This window comes from Peromyscus californicus, unplaced genomic scaffold (genome assembly GCF_007827085.1).
Source record: "Peromyscus californicus insignis strain IS unplaced genomic scaffold, ASM782708v3 Scaffold_7__1_contigs__length_154581171, whole genome shotgun sequence".
Taxonomy (NCBI): Eukaryota; Metazoa; Chordata; class Mammalia; order Rodentia; family Cricetidae; genus Peromyscus; species Peromyscus californicus.
In genome coordinates, this window is record NW_026294595.1 from 32,914,084 (window position 1) to 32,922,499 (window position 8,416).

Sequence of the window (8,416 nt, forward strand, 5' to 3'; positions counted from 1 at the left end):
TCCATTTCCATATAGCTAATCTTATTACATTTGCAATATCTATACCAAACTCAAAGATCATATTCTCATAAACCATACAAGAACTTCATGGCACATGCGCTAAGACCTTCACGGGAGAAAAAAGTGAAGACCCTTTAAAAGAATTTAGCACATTTTCAAAGATATATAGAAGTGAACCAAGTTATCCTTGTCTACTGTTAGGAAGCTTGAAACAAGAATGTCTGACGAAGTGTTTTCTACCCATGATGAATCATATCCAGACTCCCAAAAGATGCCTTTATTTGTGTAAAGGTAAGTTTGTGGTGCATTTACACATTTTCTAAACATTATTCTCTTACCCTGAAAGGATTTTATTTTGAGTAGAAACATGTTCCCAATGAAGCCATAACAAAGGAAAGTAACCACATCAGCTTAATTTATTGGTTTTACTTCAGCTCTTATTACACTGCATGTACACCATGTATATTTTAGTCTTGGAGTGTAATACATTGTTTACTAGAAATGAATTTATGATTATTTTTTCTTAGACCTTGGAAATGGATCTGTACTTTATACTTTTTGGCTGTGAGAAGAGATTCAAGTTAGCTGGTCTTGGTAACCCAGAGAGTGAAAGAAATCATTAGGTAGGAGACTGTGATGCATAGATTTAGCCCAAACTGTACAAAACCTAAACATTTTCTGAAAAAGGATGTATCTCTCAAGTGGGATACTGAGAAATTCTGTAGTGCTTTCATGTTTTACCACCATTAACATACCATGTCCAAGCACTAGGTAAATTGTCCTAAGACAGATGGGTGAATCTTGTATTTTATCTTTTCCTAAGTATTTATGGTTAAGAATAGTTCTTGACTCTGAAATCACAAATAGTTTTCAGAGGTGGGAATGCTGAGCATTTATGCAACTTGAACACAGAGTAAGAGAACATTAATGCTGCCCGTGACCTGAAGCTGTTGCTAAACAGAGGTTTTCAGAGCAGCTACTTCCTGGATATAGGAAAATAAATAGCAGTTATGATCTTTGAGAAGAAAAAAATGACATATAACTTCGAAACTGAGATTAACATGCATGCTTGGAGGAAAGGGAGTCATTCAAAATGCTACTTATTAAAACCATGAATTATGGCAGTGAAACAAAACAAGCTTAATACAGAGATGGGCCAGGATGTGATCATGAAGACTTCCAAAGTCATGCTGAGCATTTTGATTATCCAGAAAGAAAATGTAGTGTAAATTTTGATTTAGAGAGATGACTTGGAGAGTTGGATCTTAAAAACAGATAGAAACAAGATGGAGATTTGAGGACTCAGCTATTGTAACACCACACAACTGGTGATATATGGTTACACATTACTAGGCAATGAAAAATGGATTCAGGATTATTTTAAAGATTAGAAAATCAAAGTATGTATCATTGATTGGATCATTTTTGGAAAGTTGAGAAGGAAACTTTCAAGTTCCAAATTATGTGAAAGACAATTCAGTAAAAGGCGAATATTGGTGAAAAAAAAACATCTAGAAGAAATAATTTAGTATTCAATAGCAAATTCTGATATGAATATATCAACATGGGGACTAATTAGGATTATAGAAACATTTGTGACTAAATAAGGACACAGTATATAAAGAAAAAAATCAAGAAAAAGATGGAATAAGTGGTCTAATATATAAGTTAATTAACAAAAGGAGGGAGTAAATTTACAACATGGTTTTGTTAAATGAGCTGTTCTTAGATACAATTGAAAACAACACAGATTTCATCACAGCATAATCATAAGGAGAACTTCCTCAAACAGGACAAAGTCCCATGTCTGGACTTCTCAATTCTGGTCAGAAAAGTTTGACAATTTCTAGACTTTAAGTTCTTGTGCAGCTTCCTTTATTAACATCAAGTAGTTGCTAGAAGCAATTAGAATTGCATGCATGAGAAGAGAGACAGATAAAGACAAACACTTCTTAGCTATGAAAATAAAAGCTTAATTCAGAATAAGCTGCTCATCTTTGCTCAAATAATAGTCTCTAGAGCAATGGCATTCTGATCATTGCCATAGAGTGTAGGAGTACTGCAACTTGACTAACTAATGAAGACTTAGCAAATAGGTTTTACAGTAAGGCTAAAAATGCTCTCAACAACTTTTAAGTCATAGGAGCAAAGTGGGGAGGGGTTAGATACGTGGAAGATGTACTAATTAGGATGAGTAATAAGAACAGTTTCTAGGTAAGTAAGCAAAAATCTCTACCATACGGGATAGAATATGACAATTTAAATTCCCAAACAATTACTAACATTTAGGAATGTTGATATGTAACTCCTAGTGTTAACTATTTTTCTTAAAGAGTGATTGTAAGTATATTTATTATGTAATAGCACTCCAGCTGTGTGTGTGTGAAAATAACATCATGGGGTCATGTTAGTTTTCTGAGAGTGTGTCCTCAGGCATCTGTCCTCTATCACTTTTAAATGACTTCTCAATCCTAGATATTTTACATGTTCTTCATGTGGAAGATCGTGATTGATCCTCTCAATATGTCTATATAGTAGACATCCAGCTTTGAATAAGATCACATATCACTAGCATTTGTTGGGATCAAGTCCATATAAAGTCAGATAAAAAGCCACCAGCTTTCATGTTCACCTGAGAGCCTCTTGCTTTGTGAGCTTTTCAGGATACAATAATGATAAATGAAGAAGGACTAAATGTGTGTCACAATTTTAGAAGTTTCAGACCAGGGACAGCTAGATTCAATGCTTTTCCTCTGCAGTATATCAGAATATCATCATGGTGACAGGAACTCCATTGGAATGAAGAAGTCAAAATTGTCAAGGGTAGGAGAGGAGCATGGTCTGAAAGGAAAGAATCTCAGTGTGTAGTCCTGTATTTGCCAGAAGTTGCCAAAACTTGTTAATTTACTTGGTTTGATGTTCCAAAATCCCCTACTGAGATCCTGTTGCTTCTAAGAGGCCATTTTTAGAGTATTTTAGAGAAATAGAATCTAGATATAGCAAGGATATTGTTCATTAAAGTAATGGCACTTGATTTATGTCCTTGTTGTCTAAGGCACTCAAGTGACTACATACAAATATTTTTACTCTCTCTGCTCACATTATATATATATATATATATATATATATATATATATGTGTGTGTGTGTGTGTGTGTGTGTGTGTGTGTGTGTGTGTGTGTGTGTGTATACATATATATGTGTGTGTATATATGTATATATATGTCCCAATAATAGCCATATCCATACATGCATATGTGTATATGTATTTATATAAAAATACACATATGTGTATTTACATGTATATATATGTATATACACTTATACACATATCCTGGTTTACAAGTGTTCAAGCACATAAAAAGTATTACATAATGAGTTTATTATATATGCATATATTCCGAACCAATTTGGAAATAACTTACACGGATATAGTTGTACATGTTCAACTGGTGTCTTGTTTCCACAAGCAACACAAAACATATGTGATCCACTTCTTCCAATATAACTTTTTCATGATTTTTTCCATGAATGAAAGAGATTAAACACTTGTTTTCTCCTTTCTTTAAAACTACTAGAAAGATGTGCTATCAAAGACAAAGTCTAGGGACTTACCCATGTTAGAATATCTTGGGTTGAGGTGGCTACTTTTAAGTATTTACTATATGTATATTATAATCGGGTGTGTATAACTTTTCAAATACATAATAATTAAAGGTGATTACATAACATCAAAGTAAAAATATACCATCCTCTGAAAAATATGTGAAGGGCAAAAATGTCTTTACAACTTCTGTTTATCTTCAGACAAGATAGTGCTTTGAATATTCACAGGAGATAATAAAACAATTTTGTTCTATTTTTAATATGTTATACAGTTTAAGATTAAATAAAGTAGGAAAGTTACTACAAGTAGTGATTTTTTAGATGCTGTGAGAAATAAAGTTTTTTTTCACCATGTGTTTTTAGGTCTACACAGTCTTGAATATGACTTTTCTCAATAAGCAGTACAGATCCAAAGAAGTGCATTTTAAAAAAGATTTTAAAATAACATAACATTTTTTGACACTTAGATCGTTAGTTTGTTACCCATAGGCATAATGTAAAAATAAAATGAGATGTTAACAGCATATAGATGACTAGGGTAAAATATTTGATATTAAAATTCAAAAGCAGGGTATACACAATACACAATAATTTATAAAAAAGCCTTGATTTATGTCAACCCATTAAAATTGATAGTTTCATAAAACAAAATAATAAATATTCTTTATTTTGAAACCAGTTCTTCAGAATATGCTATGTAGATTACTGTTTCAAGGATAAAATATGATTGACTCATAATGTGATAATACAGAATCCCTAATAAAATAATTATAAAAATATATGTAATACATTAAAAGAACCCATCTATAAATGTCACAGAGGCATATAAATGATATGAATTTTTTGTGTTGTCACATGCAAGTTGCTATATTTTTAAAGCTTTTTCCCCCTAAGGTATGAGATTCAGTTTGCCTTATAAAACAAGAAATAAGATGCCCTTAGAAATAGGTTTTCAGGTTATTAAAGTACCAGGCTCAGAAACCTTTGAAATCTGACATTCTACAGAAGATTGCAGCAAATGAGTGGTTATTGAAATATGATGGTAGGGAATGAAGACAGTCAAAAGATAGTAATGAGGAGTTGGTTACTGAGATTAAAGCCGCCACTGTGCCCTTGCAGCATACATACTTTTCCTGTCATTCCTCCTCCCCCAGGGAGAGAATAAAAGTACGTGGTGTACTATAATCATCATATAAACAAGAAGACATCAGAGTATTAGTAGAAATACTAATGATTACTGTAAACCAACAGAAACCTTGTATAATCTGGTAGCAAATATACTTGCAGAGACTGCTTAGAGATGAGCTCTTTTCCAATTCGTAACAGTGATCATATTCCCTGGACATACTACATTTGTTGTCTATGTCCCAGCTTCCTCCTGCATTTAGCAGGGACAATAAGAATATCTGGAATGATTGCATACACGTCTTCCCAAATAACCTCTCACGCTATTTTGTTTTGTTGCTTCTTAAAATTTCCTTAATACATATTAATAATTTATTTAACCCATTAACATCATTTTTCATGTTTCACTATTATAAACAGTATGCCAATGCCACTGCACTTATGTCATTTCATGCATATGACATTTAATTCTGCAGCAAGTAATTTATTCAAAAACGCCTGCCACATACATACAGTTCTAAAAGTTTCCTATTATAATGACTCCTCACATAAAGAGATTTTCTCCATGTCTTTAATATTGCTAGTAGATGATATCCTGTTGCTATATTCCTTGGACAGTTTTTACTTATTAAACTTTCATTTTAGACAAACATTTGATAGAATTTTGAGTTTTGCATGGGGAAAAAGAAATAGAAAAGAAAGGTTACACAGGACATGGCAAATTGGTTGTCAAAGAGAAAATTAGATTTAATTATAACAGAAAGCACAGTTTAAGTTCACATTTTTGAGAGAGATTCCAGACAGAAGTCTTTCTCTTTATGCTTTCCAGAACCATTTTCATTCACTAAACAGGTTCTTGAGCCTTGCTTATATCACTCACAAAACAGAGTTCCAATTCATATGGTCCTCATACTAATTACCAGTTTCAGGATACCACAGTGGTTATTGCTTGTTTGTTAAAATGAAGCAAACATTTTGAGAGAAACTCTGTACATTAAAGGCTGGAGGGATGCTGCAGCTGTTAAGAATGCACTCTGCTCTTGAAGAGGACCAGAGTTCAGTTCCTCTTATTCACACTGGACTCCTTACAACTGCCTGTCACTTCAGCTCAAGGGGATCTAAAACCCTCTGGACATCATGGTCATTACTCATGTGCACATAAATACACATGCAAACACACACAATTGAAAAATAATAAAAATAAATCATTAAAAATCTTGGTATCTTGTTATCAATGTCAAAATGAAGCTTGAAGTGCTGGCCAAGTAAGGACCTACAAGAAACTGAAGCCAATTACATACTATCATGATTTCAATGTTTTCCTCGGCTTCGTGGTAGGGTTGGAGCTAGAATTCACTATAAGTCTGGCTTGTGTCTTGTGCTCTTCATTTTTTGTCAACTTGATACAACCTAGACATATCTGGGAAGAGAGAGTCTCTACTGAGAAAATGCCTCCATTCATACTTTGTTGTTTTTTTTTTTGATCAATTGCTTTATTCACAGTTTGTTCTTTTTGATCAATTGCTTTAGCTGGTGTTTGCCCCGCACCCGTGTGTGTGTGTGTGTGTGTGTGTGTGTGTGTGTGTGTGTGTGTGTGTATGTGTGTCCCCTCTATGAATGCTGTACTTGTTTTCCAATATACTGGATCATATCACTATTATTTTCACAGGGAACACATTGAATCTGTATATTGTTTGGGTAAGTAAACATTTTAGCAATACGCACTCTTCCATCCATGAATAGAGATAGTAGGCTTCATTTCCTTCATCACAAATTTATTGTCCTATTGTAGAGATCTTTCGCTTTCTTAGTTAAATATACTCTGGTTCTTCTGTGACCATTTTAAGTAGGCTTTTTTCTTCGTTTTTATATCAGATAATTCACTATGATCCCAAGTTTTATAATCTGTGACTTTTTGAATTCATTTATTTAAAAATAATTCTAGAATTCATCATATTGAAATAGAATTATATCACATTCCGTACTCCTTTCTTCCCTCCAGCTCCTTCCAATTATTCTCCCTTGAATCTTTCCCACGACACATTCTCAAGTTATAGTCTTTTTTCTCTTATTATATTTGTATGTATGTATATATGCACAAATATAAATAAATACAACCTGATGAGTTTATTTTTGGTGTTTGTGTATGTGGTTTCAAGATTGACCACTCTGCATTGAACAACCAATAGGGGGATCATCCCTGGAAGAGGCTAATTCTCTTTCTCCTGCTAGTCAGTCGTTTACTCCCAGCACTTAATAGTTGCCTGTAGTTCTTTGTCTAGGGGTGGGACAACATACACTTTTCCCCTTCCATGTCAATATATTCAATGATGTCACTATTCTTCCTGTCTTGTTTGTGCAGCAATTTCTATGAGAGACTTTTTCACAGTAGACATACTGATATTTTACCTCTTACAATTTTTCTACCCTCTCTTCCTTGATTCTTCCTGAGCCATAGAGGAAGAAGCAGTGATGTAGATGTTTATCTTGTGGTTGAGCTCCCCATAACTTGTTGATCTGTGTGTTGTGTGTAGTAATGGATTTCTTTGATGGTCTGTAGTAACAGATTTACTATAAAGAGAAGCTTCTCTGAGGAGAGTTAGTAGCTATACTTCTCTGTAAGTATAAGGATAAGATTCAGTAAGTAGTAGGGAATTATGATGATCTAACAACGTGGTAGTAGTAAATTCCTTTCTAAGTTTCATAACTGCAGAAGCCCTGGAAAATTGGCTAGATCTGCAGTACCAGGTATGACTTATCTCCTTTTGAGTAGGCCTTAAGTCCAATTAGACAGCTAATTGTTGCTATGAACATGTAAGTTCTACTTCTTGCATGTGTGTGTACATCTTGCAATGCTGGTAACTCACAGTTCATAGGTGTTACTGCTGGATAAAATGCTTTCCTTCCTTGGCAATTCATCTCCTGCACTAGAGGCACACCCTGGAGCCCTAAGTGGCAACCAAGTGCTATATCCATAATCTAAATTATTTTGGGAGTTATTTGACTACCCCAACCAAACCTTTGAAAGGAAATTCCTTGTGTTTGGTACTGGCTTTTTATTAGTCTATAGCTCTTGTGGAGAAAATTATCATCCAAAGAGAGCTAACTTCTGTATATGTGTATTTAAATATGTAATATATATAAGAAAATATGTCCATATACATGTATTATTACGTATAATTTTAGTTAAATATAAAATAATAATATTTCTTAAGATTTTATCAAGCAATCTGTGTTATTTGTTTCCCTTTTTCTTTCTATATTGGCTTCTTTCCCAGTTAACTTCAAACAATGTTGCTTTTTTGTTTTTAACTTCTTCCTTCCTAATTTCTCTAATGGTTCATACTAGAAATACTTGTACTATGTTGAATAAATGTGGTGATAATGCTCATCTTTTTCTTGTTAAAGATTTAAGAAAGAAAGCTTTAAGACTACCCCCACTGCATTCTAGTATGAAGCTGAAAGTATTATAAAAAACCAGATCACATTGAACATTTTATACTCTTTCTTGAAATTGTAGTCTATTCAGAAATGTGGATTCTCTTTCTATACAAGTGGAGTTTAATTTTATCCAAGAGCTATTGAACACTCTTTGTCCCTGATGATTGCTAACCACTGGAGATGAGCTCTGCATAGCCCTCATTTTTCATTTCTGGACAGGACTGTGACTTCCTTATAGGTTATTC